This window comes from Electrona antarctica, assembly GCF_951216825.1.
Source record: "Electrona antarctica genome assembly, chromosome: 14".
In the NCBI taxonomy this organism is placed as follows: domain Eukaryota; kingdom Metazoa; phylum Chordata; class Actinopteri; order Myctophiformes; family Myctophidae; genus Electrona; species Electrona antarctica.
The window spans coordinates 28,070,330-28,083,946 of NC_136795.1; the positions used below are offsets into that span (position 1 = coordinate 28,070,330).

Genomic DNA, 13,617 nt, shown 5'->3' on the forward strand with positions numbered 1-13,617 from the left:
CCAAAATATTCATGAAAAAGTTGTTAAAGTTTAAGTGCCAGGGACGTTAAGACGAGCCCGTTTTCACTATGTACTGATTGCCAGGGACGTTAAGACGTTTTTATTTTTATTTATTTTAAAAAATTATTTTTTTATCCATGTTTTTGAAAATTCCTCTAATCTCGTGTGCAGGTTATGACATGCACATTACATGCACAATAGAGCACCGAAGTCTGACGTCACTTTCAGTAGAGGGCACCAACACACACGTTCATGTATTTTTTTATTTGTATTGAAATCTCCATAGGGCGATTTTAGTTCGCTTCATATAAGAACTGTGTTTGAAAAATAAACCGACCACCCCGGCCTTTCTGTCAGGGGAGTGGCTGTGCGTCGTTAATGATGTCCATTCATATTTGATACAGCCAGTTTCTGGAGTAAATGGAATTAATATCGCCGCAAAAGCCTTGAAACTACATATGAATGCAATGTCGCTGCTAATATACGTCACGCCCAGCTGTCTACACATTGCGTTCCTGAGATTCCTCGTTGACATAAGCTCAGCTGGTGGTGACTCGACACGTACTAACCACGAAACATTAAATATCAATAAAATTAAAATAAACGTAATTGACATTCAGTTTCTGTTGTGCGACGGAGAGATGCAGCCACACGCATACCCGGAAATGTAGTCTCTGGGTTGTTTGACTCGTTTCTAACGCTTATTTTGTTACTCTTTGGGTATATTTGTACATTTCCACCTTCAGTCGATGCTTCATATCCATATGAGTGAAAAGGCCGGGGTGATCGGTTTATTTTTCAAACACAGTTCTTATATGAAGCGACCTAAAATCGCCCTATGGAGATTTCAATACAAATAAAAAAATACATGAACCTGTGTGTTGGTGCCCTCTACTGACAGTAGAGGGGAGTGACGTCAGGACTCTATAGAATTACATTTTCTTTCTTTTATTTATAATGGGAAAAGTGGCACCCGGGACCAAAACTGGTGTCCACCCCCTGGCACCCAAAGGTTAACAGGTGGTTTTCTAGTGTATTTTTCTACTGCATGCATGTGCTGAAGAGGAGTCTTGGAGACTCTATGTGGCAGTTGATGAAAAAGGCTATGTTGCTTTAATAGTGAATACGAATAGCCATCGTCTTACTGAAAGCTAACCCCTGTTGAAATATAGGCCATTGTGACTCATTTTCCCCTTTGTCTAGCATTAAGAACTACCATGCAGTCGTTGCCAACAATTGGAATAAAGATGCTTTGAATCACCTTACTAACTGTATTATTTTGTCATTTGTCATTGTCAGATTGCACTGGCCTTCACATTGCTTACATTTGATCACAGCTTAATGGCTTAAGTGCCTGGACACCAACTCTAAAATAAAGAGCTTCAGCAACTTTTCCAATCCGATCCTTTTGAATGATTGCATTATGTTTACAGGACTAACAGGAGACATCGTCCTAACATCCACTGCCTGTGTATCTGAAGATTTCTTTCACTGGGCTTTTGTGTGTGCGCGCGTGCACTGTGCACAGTGCACAGTGAGCAGTATGCTGTGCTCCATACGCCCACCTTCTCTCCGTGTCTGGGGGCGGATTGGTTTAGAGACTGAGATATTCTCTCCTTTTCTTTCACAGCTCAGCTTTTTAATTTGTTCCACTGTTCTTTTTTCAATGATTGATGAGATTGGAACAGAGTAGTGAGAATGAAGTAACGGCTTAAATGTGAGACTATACCGTTTTATTAGGTGCCATTCACAGAAGGACAGTTCTCGGATGAGTCACTTTTCTGATATCCTCACTTGGGTCCAGTGATTCAGGGCTATTCTTTGCATTCAGATGCATGAAGATGCTTTTGTGTGGGGGTGGTAGGGAGAGAAGGAGAGTTTAGGAGACATTCCACATCCTTGTTGAAATACTCCATAATTACTGTGATCGCGGCCTAGGCTGTAATTATCCATAGAGAGGGAGAGACATAAGGGAAAAAAGAACAGAGAGTAGAGGATTCGGGGAGTGTTGTGGCAGTGGACGGTATTCTTCGGTCATGGGTTAAAGTTGACGGTAGCAAATCATTCCTGTGGCAGCTTCCTCCTCCAGCTGCAGTAGCACTGGCCGACTGTGCACCGGCCATGGCTTGCACACACCCACCAGCACCAGGCCAACTGAGCAGCGACCCACACTGATCCCCTCAACCCAACACCATGCAGTCAAAGCCATTATTGCTAGAATTTAAACTTAAACGTGGGCGGCTGTGGCTCAGGAGGTAGAGCAGGTCGTCCAATGATCCATGGGTCGGCGGTTCGAATCCCGGCTCCTCCTGTCTACATGTCGAAGTGTCCTTGGGCAAGACACTGAACCCCAAATTGCTCCCGATGTGCTGGTTGGTACCTTGCATGGCTTCCGCCACAATCGGTGTATGAATGTGTGTGTGTGAATGTAATGCACAATCTATGTAAAGCGCCTTGGATAAAGGCGCTATATAAATGCACCATTTACCATTTTTACCGTTTAAACATGCATCACTCACTCCCTCATTCCCTTTGATGAGGACATTTCTCCCGGCAGTAAAAAAATTGCAGTAAACCAAGTTCATGGGATTTGAAGTCCATGGGATTTGAAGTTGAAGAATACAATTGGCATGTTGCTATTTGTTGCACTAGTGCCAAAATCAACTCCCTTGTGGACTGCAGATGAGCTCACCCGACTGAGTTCTCCCATATTGGGAGATACCAGGTCTGAGTTATAGATCAAGAAGAGGGGAGGTGTATAAAGACGGTTAAACGTGCAGTCTCTGTAAAAAAATAAATAATTAGGAGTCCATCAGTCAACACTCTGCTAAACCAGCCTTGCTGCAGTAGCTATGATGATATTTTGATTTTTCTAATTACTGGTAAACCTACCTGTAATCCAACATTTTCATTTTCCGCAAAGAGTGGAGGGAATTAATTTGCAGCAATACTGCAGTAGCCATTGCACATGACCTCTCATCGAGTTATTCACTAACTGACTCACTGAAATGTGTCAGGATGACATGAACACTATCTGGAAACAAAATGTTAAACACTAACGCAGAAAGAAAATTCTGGGGCACCCTCTGGCCTGGCGGTCCAGGCGCATGCTGCTCTGGCCTGACGACCTTTGCTGCATGTCTCTCCCCGTCTCTCTCTCCCTCCTTCTTTCCTGTCTATCTTCACTGCAACTATCAAATTCTAATTTAAGATCGCTTCAGCTGTAACAAAATGTACAATTTACTTCAAATGTGTTTTGAAGTAGTAATTATTAATGCCTTGTACTGTACCTTCTGTAGTGGATGGCTCTAAAAGTTTTAAAGAGAGGCATTTGCAAAACTGCATCCATTAATAGTTACTGTACAAAGTGTACAATGTCCTAATCAATGGCGGTGCTGTAGAGAATTTCAATAAGCAATTGTCTCTCCAGTGTCTCCACTGAATACCTCAGATTTAACCAGAGTCTAAATGATTTTTAATTGACTGGAGTTATAAAACTAATTGCATGACACATGTTGATCTCCTCTGAATCTCTTCTTTGGAAGAACTCCCAGTACACGTTATGAAGTTACACTTAAGATTACTTCCTGGAACTTGCATTTGCCAGAATAATATACAATAAGTGGTAATTTAACTTCCACTTTTACATTAATTAAATTAACACAAGTGTTCAATGACAAAAAGACTGACTGCCTGTGAGGGTAAGGTTTGCAAATGCATATAAGATGCGGTACTACAAACCAGTCTCTTGGTTGCCACAGTAACTGCGATCTATGGTGTTGGATTTAGCCTATCTGGGCTGGGGGTGTCACTCTCTGGCCAGTAGTTATTTTGCCAGTCTGTGTTCAGCAGGAGGCTGGCTGACTGACTGCAGCTTGGGGGAGGTGTGTACTGTGTAGTGTTGTTTGAGAAAAAAGGCTAGAGAATGGTGACCCGGTTTTGCTTTGGACCTCTATCCGGATGATGATTATTATGGATAGGATGGTTATCAAGTCGGACTCGTCAAATATCTTATTTGCATTTCTGGCCCTTTGTACCATATTGGCAATATACAAATATGAATACATGGCAATTGTTTCTTTCTCCTTCAGTCTCACTACCTCTCTCTCTCTTGGTCAAACACACACACTCAGCGGTGCGGTAATGTTCTGCTAAGGGGTCCGCTGGGTCACACAACACAAGTCTCTAATTGGACCCCTGCTAGCGGTGGGTTAGACTCGTACCTCATGGTGACTTCAATAACTGAACAAACAGCTGAGTGTAGGCCAACTTAGTAGCCAGTTTCCCTGACACATCACAAAGCTTGCCATAGGTTTGTATTCAGGTCACGGAACAGTTTCTGTTTTTCTCCTTAAGTGGAAACTCTATGTGTAATTGTGTATAAACAATAAACAACAGGTTTTAAGGCATCTCCTGTCTGAATACGGTACCATTACTCCAATGTGCACACATTTCATTTGCTTTAATGACATTGGGAAACACAAAACACAAAAAACGTGATTTGTTGGACACCTACACAGTTATGAGAGAAGAATCTGTTTTCTCTTTCTCATGAAGCACTCTTGCAACAAGCTCAAATTGCATCACCAGAGTAGAGCTGTGAACTGAGCATCCAGAAATGCTGTCCATACAGGAGTGTACAACTTGTGCGTACGTGGGAACTTGATCTTTCACATACTAAGATGCAGCCTACTTAACAGCGGTTCTACAGTGACTCTGACTGCTGTATTGTACTGGCTAGTGGTAACCTCCTCACATAACATCACTGTCCCCACAGAATCAGACGTATATGTACTATACGTAGCTGATGTCTTTACATGAACCTTGTTACCATCTAGCCTAGCGCAAGGCTATGGAGGCCATGTGACAAATTGGCGTGGACTATGATCGACATTGTATTTCCAATAATGCTCTTTGGTAAAATCCCGAGTGGAATAGTAAGAGAGTGGCGACACTAGAGTTGACTCCCATTTTAACAATGGAATGCAGAAGTGCTCATTCTATCTCAATGGGATATTTCCAATGTTTGGAACTATAGCCCATTGGCACCCGCTTTGCGGTGAGATCAAAGCGTGTCGCCAATCTCTTACTATTCCACTCGGGTAAAATCTAAATGAAAGGTTCAGAACGTGTGTGTTGGTAACATTATGCACAATTGCACATGGATCCATGTTTATCTGTGCTTGCTGCACTGTAGCTGTTAAAACAATATGCCTCGCAAGTTGCCACCAGTGTAAGAGAGATAGAATGTTGGGATGCTACCAAATGTTCCTCATTAGTCGTTTCACTAAGTTGCACTGTCTGCAACTAAAATAAGGTCCATTGGTGGGATAAATGAAGTTCATATTGAAGGCCTCAGCCCGACTCTAGCTTAACAGACCTTCCCTAACCCCTCAGAGGAGCTTCCATAATGTGATTAAGGAATAGAGGACTAACAGCATGGCTGTCATTAGTCATATCCATTCACTATCCAGTTTATGCATTCCTCCTCGATTACATCATTAACCAGCCACTTAAACCCTATACCTTTGTCCCCCAAGGGTTTAAGCACCCTCCTTTTTCCATCTATGCAGAAATTCGTTGCTGAAAATAGCTGCATAAAGATGAGTTGTGAGCTTGTAGATCTGCTATTTATTTTTGCCAAATATTCGTTCCAGAATAGGGAGGGACGCATGGGTTCATGTGGTATATCATCAGCCTTATATAATGGAAATTACTAAAAATGAGACGTTTGCATTACTGCTGGAAAGGTGACGGGTAGCACAATGGAATTGAAGCATCATGACGTCAAGTGGAGGAGGTTGATTGTTATACGTTCTGTGCTTGGTACAGTACTGGCTCATAAATGTACTTGCACTCAAACCCGGTTACAGTTGCAATGTTCCGGAAGCCTTCCTATTCTGTTAACTGTGAAATTAAATGCATGCACTGATGGGTGTTTATGCAGAGGCAGAGCCTGGGCAAATTTGCTTGGCGTGAGCTGACACACTGACGGTGAAATCGATGATGACCCAGGCTAGCTACCACACGTCACACATCGCTTAGTCACTGTAACGAACATTCCAGCAGCACAGGTTTGTGCTTCGTCACACAGCCATGTTGCTCAGTCCACAGAAGTAAAATACTTAATAAAAAACAGAAAAAAGGGCCAACATGAGTTGTGTTGACATGGTTTGTTATATGTGGACAGGACACTTAATTGTTGTTGTCAAGCGGTGCCCAAATTTCCTCAAATTATTAAATTGGTTTTAATAGTAGCTCCTTTGGCAGGCTTACCTCCTCCAACTGTGACCTTATTTTCTGGAGTGTGCAGTGTGGATAATGTTGGGTGGTGGCGGAGCAGCAGACCTTTTCAAACACAGATTTCTAAAATTGATAAAAACGTATTGTGGTGAGCTTGCGTGGAAGAGTGAGTCGTCAGGCGGACAATACAATTTTTATGCAAAACTGGGCCCCACACACGTCCAGTAATGGCTTGTACTTGATGCAACAACAAACTACCCAACTACTCATTTGAATGACCCCCCCCAGCGGGGTGGGTGGGGTCTATCTGATTAATTTGCTCTCATGTTGGCTCTTTGATCTGGAACCAAATTACACCTCGAGCCACTTTAGTACACTGCCACCACCACCACACCATTCCCTTGAGCTATAACGCGACTCACCTCCCAGGGTCACCACCACATATATGGTTATTTTCTTTTACATTATTTGACTTTCCAGCATTCAAAAATGAACCTGGGTCTCCTGCGCAACTTCTGACATTTTACCACTGAGCTAATGGAGCCTGCCTGCCATAGCTCTGGGGAGAAATTGAAATCAAACCAGAAACGGGATTGGGTCCAAACATTGTATAAGTTATATTGTATATTAACATACTCTATCATGCAGATTTGACAAAAAAAAATGTACTCGCATACAAAACGACATAATAGCACTTTAAGCATGCAGTATGTGCTGGGTGGACTCGAGTGTGATCAGGCCGGATGCAGATTGCTACAGTATAGGGAGGGGGAGGGGGTGAAACGGATGATGACATTCACTACTCATTGTGAGTGATTCCCACTGGTCCTCATCACTTGGTGGCTCTCTCTCTCTCTCCTGAAATGGTTTCCTTTGCAATTGTCATTGCTGTTTTTAATATGTTTTTATGTGTGCACTTTTTGCAGGACATAATGAGTAGCTTGCAGAGATGGATGAATGCCCTAGAGTGGAAATCAGCAATGTTTTTTTTCTCAAAATACACTGACCTCATTTTGTTTTGCTACCTCTAACATTGAGGAGAAATCAATTTGGGCACAGAGGAAAATCTTTTTTCCCCAACCCCTTCATCGTTTATTCTGTTCTGTTCTGTTCACTTCAGCACTCCTAACAACATGCAACCCCTTCATCGTTTATTCTGTTCTGTTCCGTTCACTTCAGCACTCCTAACAACATGCAACCCCTTCATCGTTTATTCTGTTCTGTTCCGTTCACTTCAGCACTCCTAACAACATGGCACAAATCTATCAATCTGAATTCATTCATTTTGCATGAGGCATTCTTTTATACTTTGATACTTGATGGTTATTTTAACTATTGTCTCTAAAGACAAGCCTGCAAGGGTCCATCTTCTTCACTCTACGATATGTGTGTGAGAGATATGATCTATCTATTTCACTCTTTTCCGTGCATCCCTTCCTCTTCACCCCACACCCCACCACTACCACCCATTCTTGTTCTGTGCTTCCTGTGCTGACACTGAAGAGCTGTTGGACCTCCCCCACCACCCGCTCTCTGCCTCTCCACGTCATACCACTTCAAGTGGCTCTCGACCCCATTTTCCAATTAGCCGCCATAATTAGGTTAACGAATGTAGTACAAGAGAACAGGGATGGCTAATTTAGCAACGTAGGGAAGAGATGCGGAAACAGAGGTGCACTGTGAAGAATTCATCCTCGCATCTCTTATGTAATATGGTCATAAGAGCAGCTAATCATCACTCTGCTTGTTTACGTGCCTTTATTCTATTTAACTATAAAGATTTCCCTATGCATCTTCCATCGTTGTTTTGCCCTTTGCCCTGTGTGCTCGTGGTCTATTCATTCAATGGGAGGAGGTCAAGATGGATGTGGTGGTGTTGGTGGTGCACTGGGCTTTGCCTTATGTAATCCTCCCACCAGTTAGAAAGAAAGAAACACCACCGCTGTTTATTTATTATGAAGTGTGTTTGTGTGTGCCTGTTTGGGGAGCAACGGCGGGGGATGGTATGAATGTACTGTATCTGTAACAATGCATGCTCAGTGTGTGTTTGTGCTCATGTGCTTTCAAACCGATCTGCCTCAATAACACATGCTTTTTAAAGAACTAGAAGTACACCGAGAGAAGAGTGATGTAGGATGTGTTCATATTTTATCTTCTCAGAAATGCAGAGTGGTGCGTGCTTTATTTACAGCAGATGAATATTAGCCATATGGAAAACATACACATAATTAGTTCAGTCAGATAACTCACGAACTGATTTAACCAATATTTATTATATGCATATAATATTTTATCTTGGCATTCGGCTCTGCTACATTTTCCTCCCTGCTCGGTAGAATTAAACACCATCATTAAACATTAAGAGCAGGGAGTAACAACCCCCCATGGGGAAAAGAAATAACAGAGCTGGGGTGGCGGTGGGAGCAAACATCACATGCCGACAACTAAGGAAGATTAGAGAAGGAAGTGACAGGGTCACGTGACTGTGATGCGCCATGACACTTTCATGGGACACTTTGTCATATAATCGGTTCAGGCATATAAAAGAAGACATATCACAGCTTGTTTTCTAGTCACTTGCTTTTCGATGTGCACAGTATATAATTTTATTTGAGGATTTAAACAGCAGCAGGTATCGTTTCTGTTCCGGGGGTATTGCGAGATTTAGCTGCCAGACAGGAAACGGTGGACAGTCTTGCGATATTTGGCATGTTCAGAAACGTACTTTTTGCTCTTTAGATACCTCAATACAATTACACAGCAGACATAATGTGTATATGTCTTCTGTTATTTGCCAGAAGCGATTACTTTACAAAAGATCTCAGTCAGAAATAGTGTAGAGCTGGTCACAGAGCTCTCATTGACTCCAGTACATTCTGCCGAACTTCCGGGTGCAGTTTGGCTCCCATGGTGCAACAAATCTGCCATCTGGAATTGCGTGATAGCAAAAATGACGTTGGTCAACCAGGAACCATACAACCATACAACCAACAACCAGGAACCATATGCAGAAAGAAGGCAGGAAGAAACATGCAGTCTAGGTGAGCTTAAATACCCCGCCAAATTGGTCAGCTGACTGCCACCAGCGAATGACATGTGGGTCTTGCACACACTGAATACACCCACATAGTAATGCAGCATATTAACCCCTTGAGTATATGTATGTGCCCTTGAGCACAGCTTGAAACCCCTTGAGTATATCTGACTGAACTAACTCCGCAAGCTATGTATCATCTATTGGATTTGACAAGCTATTGGATTTGACAAGTGGTAGGACAACACACTATGACGTCACTTATAAAGTCAATATAACTTGAAATTTGAATTTGTAATCACAACTTAAAGCATGGAAATACCAGACAGAAACTTTGAAATAATCATGAAGTGAAGTTTGGTATCCCACTTCCTGCCACCAAATTGTTCATCAAAGTTTTATTTGACCATGTGGTCTAACTAAGGGTTAAACAGGCTAAAGGTCTCCACACCGGGCGCGAATCGGATGCGAATTCGGATTTTTAGCGGCGTTTCTCCATCGGTTTTCCGAAAAACGCGGCCGGTGTGCATGTTTTTGTATGCTGCCCTCTCATGTCTTGTTATGTCAGTTTTGTTTAATGTTCAGTGTCCGGGGACTACGGATGGAAATTAGCATCTCTGCTAAATCCGGTGTATACGTTACATTTTGAACGTGATGTTCATTAAAATACTCTGTCCCGTTCAAATAAACAAAAAGTAAAGTAACATTCTGTGATGGTTCAGTTGAGTGACGAGCGCACAGAACAAGATGATGAAGTTGTTGTTTTTTTAATAATTTTTATCCCACGATTTTGCAACCCATTTTTTCACCCAGTGTCAATTATCTAATGCAGTGGTTTTCAACCCTTTTTGTATCAAGGCCCATTATTTATTTCATTTGAGCCACGGACCACCATTCCATTAGATCTAGCCTGTCAGACTTTGAACCTTTGTTGGCAAACGATAAAAATAACAATTATTCTACATTTTCTAACTGTGTAGAATTCTTATAAATTAAAGGTATATTCAGTGATTTGACTTAATTCAAATATCACTTATTTTTATTTTTTTTCTGGATAATCCTCCCTACTATAGAGTGTGCTGACCATATAAGGAGTTCCTCCCTGTCCCCAGTGAGCCCCTGGGGTCAAAAAACCCTAGTTTCAGTTTTGGTGGCGGGTGGCAAAGCCTTCATCCAATCAGGATGAGAGGGGCCTTCCTCCAATCATGATCGAGTGGGGGCGGGCCTTGGTGCACATGCTGTTGGCCTGTTGCACTTCCCCCCACTGTAGAGCGTGCATGTGCACATTTTGTTACCGGGGCGGACTGGGTGGTTTTCCAAATCACCCAAATCACTGAATGCAGATGTTTAACAATAATGTAACTCTTGAAAGCGTAAAATGAAACCAAATGGACCCGTCCATTTGTCCCATTTGGTTTCATTTTACACTCAAGAGTTAAAGATCGCTAGGGGTCCATTTGGTTACCAACTCTCCATCATTTAGCTGGGGACCACCTGGAAGTTTGGAACCCCCTCAAAGTCCCCGGACCACTGGTTGAGAACCACTGATCTAATGTAATCCTGGGCGCTACACTTCCTCTGCCAACCTGGGGGGGGGCAGTGGACTGACCTCATGCTTCCTTCTATGCATGAGGAGTCCAAGCTGCTTCTTTTCAACTGACAGGGGGGGGGTTTCCCCGGCCGGACGTGGAAGGAACACGTTATTCCGACCAGTTCCTTTCCCCTCCATCAGGCGCCCCGGCTAGCCAGGGGGAGGTAGTTTAGAGACCAGGATTAAAAAAAAATAACAAAAAAAGTTCTGAAGTTTATTGCACACACAGAGAATATATTAAGTAATGGACATGATGTGAGCAGAGGATATGAGACAATGACAAGAACAGAATGAATAGGAATAGAACATGCATTTCGTATCATCGTGCACAGAGTGACATCAGTCTATCTGATAAAGTAGTTGACAGCCATAGCATTAAGTGGTGTATCAGTATGTGCTTACGCAGATGAGTGACTGTATGTATGTACTGGGTCAAGCAGATAACGGTCAGTCTGATCATAACAGAGTTTTTAATAAAGTCTGTGAAGGTGGTCAGATTTTTACATTGTTTTTAGTATACGGAAGTGGTTCCCAAACTTGTCGGGTTGAGAGAGACCCAAAAAAGAGATTTGACGTTTGCACTGGACCCAAACTAGTGAAAATGGCAGATTTACAAGCGCACAGCACGTCACTTCGCGCTGCGTTGCAAGGTTGTATATTGTCTATTTTTTTTGTATATAACATATTTTTATATAATTTTTCATTTATGTGGAATTTCTTAGATTTGTTCTTTTAACATTTATAAAACTTTATTTTTTATTTCAAAAAATATTTTATTTATTTATTTAAAGTAGTTAAAGACAATTGATTTGAATGGCTTTTTACTCCAGCCGTGACCCATAAAAATTGGTCCGTGACGCGACCCACTGTATGGGAAACAAGCCATACCACTGGTGGTGGTGGTGGTGGTGGTGGTGGTAATGTCCTACTGAGCCAGTGTGCTCCAGTCCAAACCTGGTGGGTGGGCGTCCAACTCCCTTCAGGCCCTAGACCCAGTTGGGAGAGCAAAAGTAAATCCATTGGCTAAGCTGAGGAAATTACCTCAGTTTTCAGCCTGAAGGGACCTGATCTCCTTGAAAGTGGACCTGAATGACCCCACATCCAGCATCTCCATTTTATTGGCATAGTTGTAGCGTGACCATGAAACGGTAAATAAATATACAGTATACACTTGGTCCCTAAAATGAAAATATGCCACAAGTTCAGTTTATGGAAATAAGCTCGTTAACATGGGTTCTATTCTTATTTTGACGACTTTCATTGTAATCAGCCTGTCAACAGGCAAACCACTCCAGTCCAAAAGCAGCAGCAGTCAAGGAATGTTGTTTTTGTTGTTGAAGTCTGTTCTGTTGCTGTACTCTGTACGTTCCTGTTCACACTATCTAGAAAAGAACTCACTCTGGCTAATTTAGATGCACACGCAGTCTCTTGACTCATTGTTGGCCATGAATTGTGTCATTGTGCGACCGGACCTGTACAAGTGGCCGACTCATAGGTATTTACAGGTTGGCTGTACTGCACTCAGGCCCCTTGAACCACTGTTGACCAGATAACAACATAGCAATCATGCGTGCGCTGACAGTGCGAGCACACACACACACGCACGCACACACACACACACACACACACACACACACACACACACACACACACACACACACACACACACACACACACACAAAAGACTCTCGCTCGCTCTGTCTAGTGTCTACCCATGAAACGATCCCTCATTAAAAATGAAAGACTTGACAGGAGACAGTGGTGTCTGACACAACATAACAGGAATATAGACAGTGATTGAGGCTTTCTGCCCATCGTTTCCGGTAGATGCACATGGGCATATTGTGCCATCCCTTTCACAGCGTGGGAAAGGGCTAGCTAGCGAGAGCTATTATTATGGAGTATTCTCTCTTGCAGTATTGATGGCTAGTGTATGGGACTGGTGCTGGCTGCTGCTGCAGTGCTGTGGCTGTCTCTTCTCTGTCCCCTGGCTGTTCCTGACTAGCTGACTGGGGAGCGGATAATTGGAGGAAGCCCTGAAGGAGGACAGCAACAGGAGGAAGGGGGGTGGAAGGGTAGGAGAGGTTGGAGGCAAAGATGGAGATGGGAGATGTCATGCATCACCCAGTCTGGCTCCTCTTGACTCTCGCCGTGCGGTTTATCGCCTATTGTGCGATACTACACGTTATTATTTACACATTGGCTGGTTTGAGGATGTGCCACGTTGGCCTGTAGGATTGCGAGGCTGTCCTGTTATTCCACTCCGTAACATGATGCTGTCACTCGGGCAGTGAGTGAGAGCCTGTCCTACACAACGTGCTGTGGTGTTACTATAATTGTGTCCATGATGGTGAGGACCACATGAAGGGAAAGTGGGTATTCTTTGGGTCACAGACAGTACATTTATATGTGACATTTGTCCTCTGATTTAACCTAGCTTAACACTTTTTCTGCCCGCTAGGTGGTAGCATAAGTACAGCTAAGCTATGCCAGGCATACACTCCCATTGTAACAAGCCTCCGTTTAATGTCCGGGTTATATCAGGGAGGAGGGGGCTGTTCTTGTGAGGAGTGATCATTAGCACTCTTTACCTCTCGTCAGAAAGGTTACATGTACAGTTGGAGGCCATCGATATTGTCCTTTTCTTTTTGCTGAGGTTTGCGTGATCTGCGCAAAACCCCTTTTGGTGTTTTAAACATTATGTTATAATTTAGCTATTGAAATTAGATATCGGTGGCACCCAACTGTA

At 42.9% G+C, this 13,617-nt stretch overlaps 1 protein-coding gene across 5 annotated transcripts in view; it reads left to right on the forward strand.

Annotated features, from left to right (window-relative positions):
- Positions 1–13,617, forward strand: part of LOC306936152 (BAR/IMD domain-containing adapter protein 2-like) — an 85,219-nt gene that overhangs the window by 4,749 nt on the left and 66,853 nt on the right. The gene's annotated exons all lie outside the window — the stretch shown is intronic.